At 44.9% G+C, this 15,156-nt stretch overlaps 1 protein-coding gene across 6 annotated transcripts in view; it reads right to left on the bottom strand.

Moving 5' to 3' along the window:
- The window catches only part of LOC139262850 (prolyl 4-hydroxylase subunit alpha-2-like), a 156,956-nt gene that overhangs the window by 133,837 nt on the left and 7,963 nt on the right, over positions 1–15,156 (bottom strand). Inside the window, exon 2 of one of the 6 annotated variants that reach the window (XM_070878053.1) lies at positions 3,418–3,553. The exons of the other annotated variants lie outside the window; for them this stretch is intronic. The gene's annotated coding sequence lies outside the window, so the exon portion shown is untranslated. The remainder of the gene's footprint in view (positions 1–3,417; positions 3,554–15,156) is intronic. 6 annotated transcript variants of the gene reach the window in all.

Here is a 15,156-nt window from a genome sequence, read left to right as displayed (position 1 = left end):
GCACTATATAAATGCAAGTTCTTTCTTCTGTCTTACTTTGCTCTCGCCGCAGAAATGACTTTAGAAACATAGAAACATAGAAACATAGAAACATAGAAACATAGAAAATAGGTGCAGGAGTAGGCCATTCGGCCCTTCTAGCCTGCACCGCCATTCAATGAGTTCATGGCTGAACATTCAACTTCAGTACCCCATTCCTGCTTTCTCGCCATACCCCTTGATCCCCCTAGCAGTAAGGACCTCATCTAACTCCTTTTTGAATATATTTAGTGAATTGGCCTCAACAACTTTCTGTGGTAGACAATTCCACAGGTTCACCACTCTCTGGGTGAAGAAGTTCCTCCGCATCTCGGTCCTAAATGGCTTACCCCTTATCCTTAGACTGTGACCCCTGGTTCTGGACTTCCCCAACATTGGGAACATTCTTCCTGCATCTAACCTGTCTAACCCCGTCAGAATTTTATATGTTTCTATGAGGTCCCCTCTCATTCTTCTGAACTCCAGTGAATACAAGCCCAGTTGATCCAGTCTTTCTTGATAGGTCAGTCCCGCCATCCCGGGAATCAGTCTGGTGAACCTTCGCTGCACTCCCTCAATAGCAAGAATGTCCTTCCTCAGGTTAGGAGACCAAAACTGTACACAATACTCCAGGTGTGGCCTCACCAATGCCCTGTACAACTGTAGCAACACCTCCCTGCCCCTGTACTCAAATCCCCTTGCTATGAAGGCCAACATGCCATTTGCTTTCTTAACCGCCTGCTGCACCTGCATGCCAACCTTCAATGACTGATGTACCATGACACCCAGGTCTCTTTGCACCTCCCCTTTTCCTAATCTGTCACCATTCAGATAATAGTCTGTCTCTCTGTTTTTACCACCAAAGTGGATAACCTCACATTTATCCACATTATACTTCATCTGCCATGCATTTGCCCACTCACCTAACCTATCCAAGTCGCTCTGCAGCCTCACAGCATCCTCCTCGCAGCTCACACTGCCACCCAACTTAGTGTCATCCGCAAATTTGGAGATACTACATTTAATCCCCTCATCTAAATCATTAATGTACAGTGTAAACAGCTGGGGCCCCAGCACAGAACCTTGCGGTACCCCACTAGTCACTGCCTGCCATTCTGAAAAGTACCCATTTACTCCTACTCTTTGCTTCCTGTCTGACAACCAGTTCTCAATCCATGTCAGTACACTACCCCCAATCCCATGTGCTCTAACTTTGCACATCAATCTCTTGTGTGGGACCTTGTCGAACGCCTTCTGAAAGTCCAAATATACCACATCAACTGGTTCTCCCTTATCCACTCTACTGGAAACATCCTCAAAATATTCCAGAAGATTTGTCAAGCATGATTTCCCTTTCACAAATCCATGCTGACTTGGACCTATCATGTCACCTCTTTCCAAATGCACTGCTATGACATCCTTAATAATTGATTCCATCATTTTACCCACTACCGATGTCAGGCTGACCGGTCTATAATTCCCTGTTTTCTCTCTCCCTCCTTTTTTAAAAAGTGGGGTTACATTGGCTACCCTCCACTCCATAGGAACTGATCCAGAGTCAATGGAATGTTGGAAAATGACTGTCAACGCATCCACTATTTCCAAGGCCACCTCCTTAAGTACTCTGGGATGCAGTCCATCAGGCCCTGGGGATTTATCGGCCTTCAATCCCATCAATTTCCCCAACACAATTTCCCGGCTAATAAGGATTTCCCTCAGTTCCTCCTCCTTACTAGACCCCCCGACCCCTTTTATAACCGGAAGGTTGTTCGTGTCCTCCTTCGTGAATACCGAACCAAAGTACTTGTTCAATTGGTCCGCCATTTCTTTGTTCCCCGTTATGACTTCCCCTGATTCTGACTGCAGGGGACCTACATTTGTCTTTACTAACCTTTTTCTCTTTACATATCTATAGAAACTTTTGCAATCCGTCTTAATGTTCCCTGCAAGCTTCTTCTCATACTCCATTTTCCCTGCCCTAATCAAACCCTTTGTCCTCCTCTGCTGAGTTCTAAATTTCTCCCAGTCCCCAGGTTCGCTGCTATTTCTGGCCAATTTGTATGCCACTTCCTTGGCTTTAATACTATCCCTGATTTCCCTTGATAGCCACGGTTGAGCCACCTTCCCTTTTTTATTTCTATGCCAGACAGGAATGTACAATTGTTGTAGTTCATCCATGCGGTCTCTAAATGTCTGCCATTGCCCATCCACAGTCAACCCCTTAAGTATCATTCGCCAATCCATCTCAGCCAATTCACGCCTCATACCTTCAAAGTTAGCATTCTTTAAGTTCTGGACCATGGTCTCTGAATTAACTGTTTCATTCTCCATCCTAATGCAGAATTCCACCATATTATGGTCACTCTTCCCCAAGGGGCCTCGCACAACGAGATTGCTAATTAATCCTTTCTCATTACATAACACCCAGTCTAAGATGGCCTCCCCCCTAGTTGGTTCCTCAACATATTGGTCTAAAAAACCATCCCTTATGCACTCCAGAAAATCCTCCTCCACCGTATTGCTTCCAGTTTGGTTAGCCCAATCTATGTGCATATTAAAGTCACCCACTTTCTGCTGCACTCTGTGACATTTTCCATTTCCCACATATGCCATCCTGAGTGAGCGCGCCAATTTGGTGCCAAAAAAGTGCAACATCTTTTTAGCTAAACAGTAACCATAAAGAAAGGAGCAACCTACATAAGAACATAAGAAATAGGAGCAGGAATGGGTAATTCAGCCCCTCGAGCTTGCTCTGCCATTCAATATCATGGCTGATCTTCAACCTCAACTCCACCTTCCTGCACTATCCCCTTATGCTTTGATTCCCTAATATCCAAAAATCAATCAATCTCAGTATTGAATATACTCAATGACTGAGCCTCCACACCCCTCTGGGGTAGAGAATTCCAAAGATTCATAAGCCTTTGGGATAAGAAATGTCTTCTAATCGCAGTGCTAAATGATCGACCTCTTATCCTGAGACTATGACCACTAGTTCTAGCCTCCCCAGCCAGGGGAAATATCCTCCCAGCCCCTACCCTGTCCAGCCTTGTAAGAATTTTGTGGGGCCAAAATTGCCCACCGCCCCAAAAAAAGGCGTTTTCGGTGTTTTCTGGCCGCCCCAATGCACTGAGTGGCCTAACCGTTGAAATTCAGCATTTCGGGGATGTTAAAGGGGAGGGCCACACCAAACTCTGCAGCCACTCGGCAAACACTTGTGTACCTAAGGCTATGTCGGCTAGTCTGGGTTTTGTGGTGTTTTAAGTACTTCAGTGTTAAAAATCACAGCAGGCAAAGCTCAGCTGCTCATGCTTGGGAGTGAATTGGAATTCACTTAAGGTGACAAACAGGCTAGATTTTCAGTTTTCGTCGAAAACAGTAGTTTTACACCAAAATTACCGTTTTTGCTGCGCTATCGGTTTTAGGCTTAACTTTCAGCCTTTATGCGGTAAAGTTGGTGTTGCACGAGGTATCGCGGGGCAAACTGCGAGTTTCGGCAATTTTAGTCCAGGGCCGGTAGCGCTGCGAGAGAGACCTTGGGAGGGGGGAGAAAAACAAAAACAAAAAAATTGCAAAAAAGAATCAAAAAACATTCAACAAACCCTTACCTACTAAATCGCTGAAAAATAATTTTAAAAAACTTTAACTTACCTCTTTTGCAGGTCTTCATACTTACCACTGCTGGCAGGGCTGCACCGACAGGTTTGACCCTGTCGGTATTCTGGGCATGGCGTAAGGGTCGGGAGAGTGCCTAAAGTGTTACGCAAACGCAATCTGCCTCGTTGCATGTCGGCGCACCTCTCTCCGGTGGTATGTGGAAGCTCCACTGCAAAGAGGTGCCCGAGGATCCCACCGCAGAGGGTCAAATCGCGGTGAAAACCCAGTCGCAAAGTCGACGGAAATCCAGCCCAAGGGAGGTGAAATTGGCCTTGGCCAATAGTGCAAAAGGGGTGATAGCTCGATTTTCTTTTCCATTGAAGTCATTAGACACGCTTTACAATGCGGCTACATAAAGTGACCAGAGGATCAATGCAACCACCACCCCCTACCTCCCCACCACTTTCCAGTCTCCTGTTTCTATGACATACTCCTTCACAAGCTACAACAATGTATTCTCATCTACTGGACCAGGATTTATCTCCCCACTTGGCAAAATTCAATTCCGCGGGATTCTCATCCACGTTACACAGCAGTGTTTGCATCGATGAGAAGTCAAAGACATCAACGCAAACTGTGTACTTTAACTGGTCTGGTGATAATGTGCAGGTTGTACATTGTTCATCTAAATCAAACAGGAATGGGTTGGAGTTGGTCTCCTTGGCACTTCACAAAATGATCTATTGCTGACTCTACAGGGGTCGTTATCCGACTATAAAAACTTCAAAAGACTGAGCTTGGTATAACCAGTGATCAGTATCGACCTGAAATAAACAAGCTGTCAGAATGCCTCCAGGGGCTCAGGTCATCGGGCTGAGGAGGATGAGGTAGCAGTAATTTGAATAGTTAAACATGGTACCTTAAAAAGATCAATATAATTAAATGATTCATTGAAGACCGTGATACAAGTAAAGCAATTTCCATCTGTGATTCATCATAGATAACTATTTTAATCAGAGGGATACATATTTAAAGCAGCTGAAGGTACAGGGATATGGAGAAAGAACATGGGATTAGTTTCAGATTGTTCCAGCAAAGAGCTTGCAACAACTTGCATTTATATAGCACCTTTAATGCAGTAAAATATCTCAAAGGTCTTCACAGGAGTATTAACAAAACAACATTTCAGATTAAGCCATATAAAGAGATATTAGGATAGGTGGCCAAAAGCTTGGTCAAAGAGGTAGGTTTTAAGGAGTGTCTTAAAGGAGGAAAGAGAGATATAGCAAGTGGAAGAGGTTTAGGGCGTGAATTCCTGAGCTTATGGCCGAGGCAGCTGAAAGCATGGCACCAATGGTGGGATAATGGAAATAGGAAATGTGCAAGAAGCCAGATTTGGAGGAATGTAGAGCTCGCATAAGGTTGTAGGGCTGGAGGAGGTTACAGAATTAGGGAGGGGCGAGGCCATGAAGGGATTTAAACACAAGGATGAGAATTTTAAATTTGAGGTGCTGCTGGACTGGAAGCCAATGTAGGTCAGCGAGCACAAGGGTGAATGGGCTTGGTGGCAGTTAGCACGCGGGCAGCAGAGTTTTGGATGAGCTGAAGTTTACGGAGGGTGGAAGGTGGGAGATCAGCCAGGAGAGTATTGGAATAGTCGAGTCTGGATATAACAAAGGCATGATGAGGGTTTCAGCAGTGGTTCTCAAAGGGGCCTCTTCCTCGCTGTAAACTGCTATGAGTTTATGGTATTGGCGTCTTTCCCTCTGTCATGCTACATATGGGGTCATAACCAGGTTTACTCACAGAAAATGGCCCAGCTTGCTTTGATATTGCAGCTCCAAAATACCGACACTGGAGTAAATTTCAACTTCCACTGGGCCGGAAAACTGCTGGTATCGGATCGACAACCTGTTCTCCACCCTCCCCCATCTTCCAATTCATTGATGTCAATGGATGGAAAGTGAGGTGGACTATCTAATGGGCAGACGATCTGATACCACCAGCTTTCTGCCCCTATCGTGCTTAGACAGATGTGGTTGAAAGGAGCCAAGCCATTCAATTCAAATACAAGCATCTTGTGGGTTTTATTGTACACACATGTATATATTTATTTAACAAGTCGCCTGAAGACATATTTGAATTTTGTTGGTTCCAGTTGTTTGGTTTGAAACCTATTTCCCAGCGGTGTCTTGTAAAAGTCGGTTAGTCTACCCAAAGCCTTCTGATAGTCCAGAGACTTCCCAGACAGTCAGCAACAAACCACCACAAGGTTCAGGGACCTTGAGCCTGCTCCAGTTTACACTGACGTTTAGCTCAGCCGGCACAATAATTTGTGAGTTTTTATCTCCTGACAGAATATAAAGAAGATTTGTTACTAGTTAATAAATATGTTTGGCAGTTTATAGCCTTGGGGCCAAATTAAAAAGCAAAACCACAAAGGTATTAATCTCTGGATTATTCCCTGAGCCATGAGCAGATTTGCATAGGGTAAATAAGATCAGAGAGTTAAACACGAGGCTCAAAGACTGTTGTTGGAGAAATGGGTTTTGGTTCCTGGGACACTGGCACCAGTACTGGGGTAAGAGGGAGCTGTTCCGTTGGGAGGGCTCCACTTAGACCGTGCTGGGACTAGGGTCCTGGCAAATTGAATAACTGGGGTTGTAGAGGGGGCTTTGAACTAATTAGTGGAGGGAAGGGTTCAGGTAAGCGAAAATTTTAAAAGTCAAAGAATAAAGAGAAGGCAATTGAGCAGGGTAGCACTGGGGGAAATGAAAACCAGAGAGTGACAGGAAGGGACAGAATGTATAATCATAAAGGTGTATCAGAAACTGGGGTCAAAGCAGGAAAAAATGATTAAAAAACTAATTTAAAAGCTCTTTATCTGAATGCACTCGTATCAAAATAGATGACCTGGCAGCATAAATAGATACAAATGGGTATAATCTGATAGCCATTACAGAGACGTGGTTGCAAGGTGACCAAAGCTGGGAGCTAAATATTCAGGGGTATTGACATATTCGGAAGGACAGACAGAAAAGAAAAGGAGGTGAGGTAGCAATGTTAATAAAGGATGAGATCAGTGCATTGCTGAGAAATGATACTGGCTCAGAAGATCAAGATGTCGAATCAGTTTGGGTGGAGATAAGGAATTATGGGGAAAAGTCGCTGGTGGGCGTAGTCTATAGGTCCCCCAACAGTAGTTATATTGTTGGACGGAATATAAATCAAGAAATAATGGAGGCTTGTAAAAAAGGAACGGCAATAATTATGGGTGATTTTAAACTTCATATTGATTGGACAAAGCAAATTCGTCAGGGTAGCCCTGAGGAAGAGTTCACAAAGTGTATCTGGAATCGATTCCTTGAACAGTACGATGCGGTACCAACCAGGGAGCAGGCTATCTTAGATCCAGTACTGTGCAATGAGACAGGATTAATAAACGATCTCCTGGTAAAGGATCCTCTAGGAATGAGTGACCATAGTAGCATGGTTGAATTTCAAATTCAATTGGAGGGTGAGAAAGTTGGATTATGTAAAGGAGACTACAAAGGTATGAAGGCAGAGTTGGCTAAAGTGGACTGAGAAAATAGACTAAAATATGGGATGGTTGATGAGCAGTGGCAGACATTTAGGGAGCTATTTCATAATCCGCAACAAGAATATATCCCAATGAGAAGGAAAGACTGTAAGAGAAGAGATAACCATCCGTGGCTAACTAAGGAAATAAGGGATGGTATCAAATTGAAAACAAGGGCAGTTGGTTGTGGCCAAGACTAGTGGGAGGCCAGAGGGTTGGGAAGCTTTTAAAAGCCAGCAAAGAACGTCTAAAAAAAATAATAAAGAGAGGGAAGATAGATTATGAAAGTAAACTCGCACGAACTATAAAAACAGATAGTAAGAGTTTCTACAGGTACATAAAAAGGAAAAGAGTGGCTAAAGTAAATGTTGGTCCCCCAGAGGATGAGACTGCGGAATTAATAATGGGAAACAGGGAAATGGCAGAGATGTTGAATAAATATTTTGTATCGGTCTTCACTAAAGACACTAAAAACATCTCAATCGTGGATAATCAAGGGGCTATAGGGAGGGAGGAACATAATACAATCATGATCGATAAAGAAGTAGTACTAGGTAAAATAATGGGACTAAAGACGGACAAGTCCCCTGAACCTGATGGCTTATATCCTAGGGTCTTAAAATAAGTGGCTGCAGTGATAGTGGATGCATTGGTTGTAATCTACCAAAATTCCCTGGATTCTGGGGAAGTCCCAGCGGAGTGGAAAATCGCAAATATAATGCCCTTATTTAAAAAAGGAGGCAGACAGAAAGCAGGAAATTTTGACAAGTTAGCCTAACATTTGTCGTTGGGAAAATGCTGAAGTCGACTATTAAGGAAGCAGTAGCAGGACATTTGGAAACGCATAATTCAATCAAGCAGAGTCAGCATGGTTTTATGAAAGGGAAATTATGTTTGACAAATTTGCCGGAGTTCTTTGAGGATGTAACGAGCAGGGTGGATAAGGGGGAACCAGTGGATAAGGGGGAACCAGTGGATGTGGTGTATTTAGATTTCCAGAAGGCATTCGATAAGGTGCCACTTAAAAGGTTACTGCACAAGCTAAAAGTTCACGGGGTCGGGGGTAATATATTAGCATGGATAGAGAATTGACTAACTAACAGAAAACAGAGAGTCGGAATAAATGGATAATTTTCCAGTTGGTAAACAGTAATTAAGGGGTGCTGCAGGGGTCGGTGCTGGGGCCTCAAATATTTACATTATTATATTATATTAATGACTTGGATGAAGGGAATGTGTGTAATGTAGCCAAGTTTGCTGATGATACAAAGATGGGTGGGAAAGCAAATTGTGAGGAGGGCACAAAAAATCTGCAAAGGGATATAGACAGGCTAAGTGAGTGGGCAAAAACATTGGCAGATGGAGTATAATGGGGGAAAATGTGAGGTTATCTACTTTGGCAGTAAAAATAGAAAATCAAATGATAATTTCAATGGAGAAAATTTGCAAAATGCTGCAGTACAGAGGGACCTGGGGGTCCTTGTGCATGAAATGCAAAATGGTTAGTGTGCAGGTACAGCAAGTAATCAGGAAGGCAAATGGAATGTTGGCCTTTATTGCAAGGGGGATAGAGTATAAAAGAGAAGCCCTGCTACAACTGTACAGGGTATTGGTGAGGCCACACCTGGAGTACTGCGTACAGTTTGGTCTCCGTATTTAAGGAAGGATATACTTGCATTGGAGGCTGTTCAGAGAAGGTTCACTGGGTTGATTCCGGAGATGAGGGGGTTGACTTATGAAGATAGGTTGAGTAGGTTGGGCCTATACTCACTGGAGTTCAGAACAATGAGAGGTAATCTTATCGAAACATATAAGATAATGAGGGAGCTCGACAAGGTGGATGCAGGGAGGATATTTCCAAATAGGGGAAACGAAAACAAGGGGACATAGTCTCAGAATAAGGAGCCGCCCATTTAAAACTGAGTTAAGGAGGAATTTCTTCTCTCAGAGGGTTGTAAATCTATGGAATTCTCTGCCCCAGAGAGTTGTGGAGGCTGGGTCATTGAATATATTTAAGGCGGAGATAGACAGATTTTTGAGAGATAAGGGAATAAAGTGTTATGGGGAGCGAGCAAGGAAGTGGAGCTGAGTCCATGATCAGATCAGCCATGATCTTATTGAATGGCGGAGCAGGCTCGAGGGGCTGGGTGCTATTTCTTATGTTCTTACAGTCTGTGAAGTGTTTATTCTGGAGCTTCTGAAGTTTAAGAAAACTATTTAACGGCATGTGATATATTCAGTAACTAAAATGTACTAATTAAAGCATAAGAACATAAGAATTAGGAGTATGAGTAGGCCATTCGGCCCCTCGAGCCTGCTCCACCATGGCTGGTCTTCTACCTCAACGCCACTTTCCTGCCCAATCCCCACATCCCTTTGTTCCCTTAGCGCCTAAACGTTTTTGCCGGAGAATTTTGTGTTTGATCCCTAAGCTAGATATTGGACAAGTAAAGTCGATCACAATTGTTTCACTTCTCTACCGTAGGGCTTATAGTTGTGGCCGACTCAGTTTACAACCTGGAATTTTTTTTGTTTACATATCATAAGCCTCGGTTACTATCCAGATATTCAACTAAAGCAGAAACCAGAATGCAGTCCGTTATGTTTGGGCCTTCCTGTCTATGTTCTCCCGCTGCCAATCCCCTCCCCACCCCCGTCCAGAACCTAACTGGTGTGGAACCTATTAACATAAAACTAGGGTTCTTCCAATGGTTCAGAGGTAAAAGTGACATCTCCAAATCCTCGGAAAGTGCCAGATTCAATGCCTGCTCTGTGGTGGTAAATTTGAAAAAGTTATCAGCGTTCCCACCCTTGAGTGCCGTCAGCAACCCTGACTGGCAACTGCTCTGTGGATTAGTGACCCATGACGCAAACACCTTCATTCCGCCCACCTCAGAGCAAGATGAAACAGGGCCTTCCTGTGCTGTAATTTTCTACAGCTCTGGGGCAGAACATAATTAAGCTCAGACAACTCCCACGATATTGAACATGAATTGATCTGCAAGACTTAACACAACATACTGTGACAGGCATGCAGATTTAGGGGTTGGAGTTACAGGAAAGGGGGAGAAGCATCAGTGACCTTGGAACAGACACTGATCAGGAGGACTCCCTGACTTGTAATCAAGGGCTGCAAACATAGTCAGTCCTAAGCAGTGGTTTGAGGTGAGGAACATTCTTGTCGCCCTGCCATGAAGCAACTCCATGTGCTTTCTTTTACTGTATTTACAAAAAAAAAAGCACTTTCCCTCTCCTTAATGCCAGAACTGAACTGGTGGGCTGTGAATTCAAACGTGAAGGAGCCCGTGGGAATAGGTGATTTGCTAAAGAGGCATATTTGATGCGTGAGATGCAAGTGGCCCCTGGGCTATATTCCAAGTTACCTGTGAGCTCGATTTAAAAAAAAACAAGAGCTTGCAGTAATTCTTTGCTGATCACTGGTGCATTGGGCCATACAGAATAACTCCACCATTACCTCAGCTGAATCACCGTAGTAGCATTACCAATAGTAACCTTGGGCTAGATTGTCCCCAAGCAGTTTTGTCGGCGCACTGACCTCAAGCGCGCCGGCTTTGCGCGCTGGAAACGACGCCGGGAAAAACTCGCCCCATCCTGGCCGCTGTGTACAGTCCCCGGTGTCTTGCCGTGACGTCGATGGTGAAGTGGGGGGCGGAGCCAAACGCCCGCGCCGAAAACACTGCCGGCACCTTCGTGCATGTGCAGTAGAGAGAGAAAACTTGGCACTCTGCCATTTTTAAAGAGCATCGCATCTCCGGTCGCTCGGTGGGCTCTCCCCCCACCCCCGATGAAAAGCGTCGATCCAGCAGCTTCTCCAGTCGCTCGGCGGGCTCTCCCCGCAACACCCCCCCACCCCACCCTGGATGAAAAGCGCAGATCCAGCAGCTGCAACTTCTCTGGTCCACAAACTCGCACTTCTCCAATGCATCTTCCCTCCCCTATCCCAGGCCAAATGGCCTCACACACAGGCCGGCCCGCTGCCTTTCCAGGGCAGACTTTAAAGATAAGGTAGGATTTACTTATTTTTTTGTTGTATTTTATTGGTTTGAGCTTTTCTTTAATGTTTGCTGCTTGGTTGTTGAGGTCCTCTCCAGTTCCCTTCCCTCCACTATCCCTGCCCTAATGTTTGCTGAATGTGCGCTGCTTTTTCTTAACTGCCTGCAAGGTTTTTCAGAGCTGGCCACATTCATTGACCTAAGTGGATTTGGAGTAAGTTTTTGCTGGCCAATGTGGCATAAATGGCCAAAACTGGCGTAAGTGTCTGGGAATGCCCCCTTTTGAAAAAAAGAGACCTAAAAAAAATCGTACTTAACTAATTTACTCTGGAGCAAATTTTTTGGGGGAAATGGCATTTTCTAACTTACGCCAGAAAAAAACAACTTACTCCAAAAACATTGATGCAAGTCATGGCCAATGTTGGGCCCCTTAAACTGAATTGGAATGCACTCGGCTGGATTAAAGCTGAACTTGTTCCAACAGATTATGGTTCTGGCTCAGTTACGCCATGACTTTGCTCCACACGTGTAATTTAGTCAAACACTTTAAAGTAAAGATGCTCAAAAAAAGAATAAAGTGCTTTTTAAAAATTATTATTATTTAATAATTGCACTCTCATTCTGTCTGAGGCTACTTCTTTGAAAAATATATTTTTAATATTGAATAAACAGGGAATCGATTTCCAAAGTCCTAACAAGCAAATTGGAGCTCCATCCAATTTTGATTGCTAATGCTCCTGTGCAGGGCCTGGGATGTTTTACTATGTTAAAGGTGCTATATAAATGCAACTTATTGTTGTTGTATATCTTAACCCTCTCAGCCCTGGTTAAGAGTCCCTGGAACCTAAACACATGCACCAACCTTGCAGATTGTGTACTTTCAGTCCTCTGAACAAAATGTACTGTGTGAGCAATGGCCTGTATCCTTCTCTGCCCCTCAACACATTGCCAGCAAGGTGCTGAAATAAATCTGTATACCATTGCTTACATTGTGTATGCCTGCATACAGCTCTCTTGCCTCCTAGTCAGCTGAAGTTAAAGATATCGGGCCCGAAATTCACCGTCCCCGAAGGGATGGCTGCTGAGGAGTTTGGGCGGTCGATCGGAAAAAATCGATTGGCCGGCGTAGTCAGGTACTATTCCCTCGCTGAGCCATATTCAGCTCGGGGAGGATTTGAGCGGTGCTCACTCCCGCCGGAAACGACACGATGAAGCTGCTGTAAAGGAGGGTTTCCAGCAATGAGGGAAGCAGCGTACAGGCCACTGGAAAGCCACCAGGACAGCGAAATTCACCGAGGAAAAGACAGGACTTTTCCCGGCAGTGCCCCCGCGAGGTTTTTCGATGCGGTGTCTAGTAGGTAAAAAGTTTTATTACTTATTAGTGTTTTTATTTCATTTTCCAGCATGCATCCGCAGTATTTATCTTTTGATATAGTTTTATTCATTAGTAGTGTTTTTATTTCATTTTCCAGCATCCGCAGTATTTATCTTTTCATATAGTTTTATTAATTGTTTTAGCTCCATTAAATCTGCTGAGTGTTGCTCAGAGGTTTGCACATACCCCTGTACTTTTGTACAACTTTCAGGTCTGACTCTTTAGTGGAGTCCTGAGGGTTGCAGAAACCTGCTTGGCAGGGTTCGCCCTGATGATGGGAGGAATGTTGGTACACCTGGTCAGCAGCAGGGTGGCATGCAGGGAAGTGAAGACTGGCAGCGGGCAAGGGAGGCAGCAGCCATGATTCGTTCATTCTGTGCCAGACCAGTGTGCCCGCCGTCTTCACAGGCCCGAATCAGGATTGCAGTTGGCTGCTTGGGGACAAGGGATCCCCATCCCCTTGGCTGCTCACTCCTCTGCAGAACCCCAGGTCAGCGCCAGAGCATGCCTACAATGACGCTCATTGTGCCACCAGGTGCATCATCGAGCAGTGCATATGCATCCTTAAGCAGAGATTCCGGTGCCTGGACTGCTCTGGTGGTACCTCGCAGTACTCTCCTCAACAGGTCTCCATAATCGTCGTGGTCTGCTGCATGCTGCACAACCTGGCCATCATGAGGGGACAGCCGCTGGAGGTCGAGCCAGCAGTACCACCCGAGGAGGAGGATCACCATCGCCCCAGAGCTAGGAGATGTCGACCCATCGCCACCTTGGAAGGGTCGGGTGCAGACTGGCCAGCACCCTCCTGGGCGGGTGTGTCCTCACATATATGGAGGTGCCTGACACCTGCCCTGCAATCTCCCTCCGTGCATTTTGTACTGTCTGTCTGCCAGGTCTCCCCGCGTCAGGAAACAGTATTCTTCTTCTGTCCTCCACACCGTCCATCAGTGTCTCCAGCTCCAAATCAGTGAACCTGTTGGCTCTCCTTGCACCTCTTACACCAGCCATCCTTCCAACCTCCTCCCCCCCCCCCCCCCCCCTCAGGGCCTTGCTGCAAATCCTGGACTTTAAAAAGGCCAGGGAGCAGCTGGCTCATTAGAAATCCTTACCTGCATGCTGAATTTCTCCGTGGTGATAACGCTCAAATGAAGACAGCCACATCGCTGAAAAATCCATTTGTTCACTTTTGAATATCCCAGCCACTAAAAAATTTCAGCACGAATGGCCACAAAAAGGTGGAGGAAGCATCAGCTTTCCAGCAGTACTGGATTTCTGGGCCATAATAGCATCACCTTCGTAACTTACTGCGTAATGCTGGGGGAAAACAAGGCTTTTGGGGAATATGTGACGACATTGTGCTCCGACATGCAAAACAGTAGCACTGACAACGTGGCAGGAGTACAAGACCAAATTCATAGGCCCAGTTCCTTTCATATCTGATCAGCCAGCTCAGTAATAAAAATGTCCAACTCTGTTACTGGCAGATTAGAAAGTAAAATCAAACTTTATTTTCATGCTTTTCCTACAGGTCCGCCCAAATGCGAGTTGGTATCATGCAGTGTACTGCAGATTGAAGGCTAGGATAGAGTGGGGCCATGTGCAACAGTGGACTTTGTGTTAGGTCTTGTGTCAGCTTGCTGAGGCAGTAGGATTCTTGCCTCGGGGTTAAAAGGGTTTGAGCTATAATCTATGCTGACACTGTAGTGCAGTTCCTGCGACTGAAACCCAAAACTAAAGAAAGAAAGACTTGGATTTATATAGCGCCTTTCACGACCTCCGGACGTCTCAAAGCGCTTTACAGCCAATGAAGTACTTTTGGAGTGTAGTCACTATTGTAATGTAGGAAACGCAGCAGCCAATTTGCGCACAAGAAAGCTCCCACAAAAAGCAATGTGATAATGACCAGATAATCTGTTTTTGGTATGTTGAATGAACGACATGATTAAGAATCAACCTGTAATGAAATACTGACCGTTGGACTCACCAACAACAGTCACAGTATCCAACTGCATTATTTAACAGATCAGGTTACTTTCAGATGTGAAATTTTTAGATACAACCCTTCACATTTTGGCTGTAGCACAAGTCAAGTCAGTGTGAAACCCAGGCCTGCAACTCATTGCACACAATTATTGAAGTATGGGGCATGATTCTTTAAGTCCGCACACTGCAGACATTGGAAACTGACTGGATCGCATGGGTTAGAGCTAAGTTTCAACCATTGAAAAGCCATGGTCAGTTTAAATGGTTGATTAGTTAAAAAAAGAAAGTGCCTTTCACAACCTCAGGACATTCCAAAGCATTTTATAGCCAATGAGGTACTATTGAAGTGCAGTCGATGTGGCAATGCAGAAAATATGGCAGCCAATTTGCACACAGCAAGGTCACGCAAACAGCAATCAGATAATCTGTTTCAGTGGTGCTGGTTCAGGGATAAATGTTGGCCAGGACCGCAGGAAGAACACCACTGCTCTTCTTCAAAAGAGTATAGTAATATATTCTATGTCTACCTATTCTATTAATGTCGCATTGCAAAGGCGGCGCCTCCGACAGTGCAGCACTCCTGCAGTACT

The sequence above is a fragment of the Pristiophorus japonicus genome, chromosome 4, assembly GCF_044704955.1.
Source record: "Pristiophorus japonicus isolate sPriJap1 chromosome 4, sPriJap1.hap1, whole genome shotgun sequence".
Taxonomy (NCBI): Eukaryota; Metazoa; Chordata; class Chondrichthyes; family Pristiophoridae; genus Pristiophorus; species Pristiophorus japonicus.
Note: the sequence above shows the minus strand (reverse complement) of the source record. Positions and strands in the feature narration are given on the sequence as shown.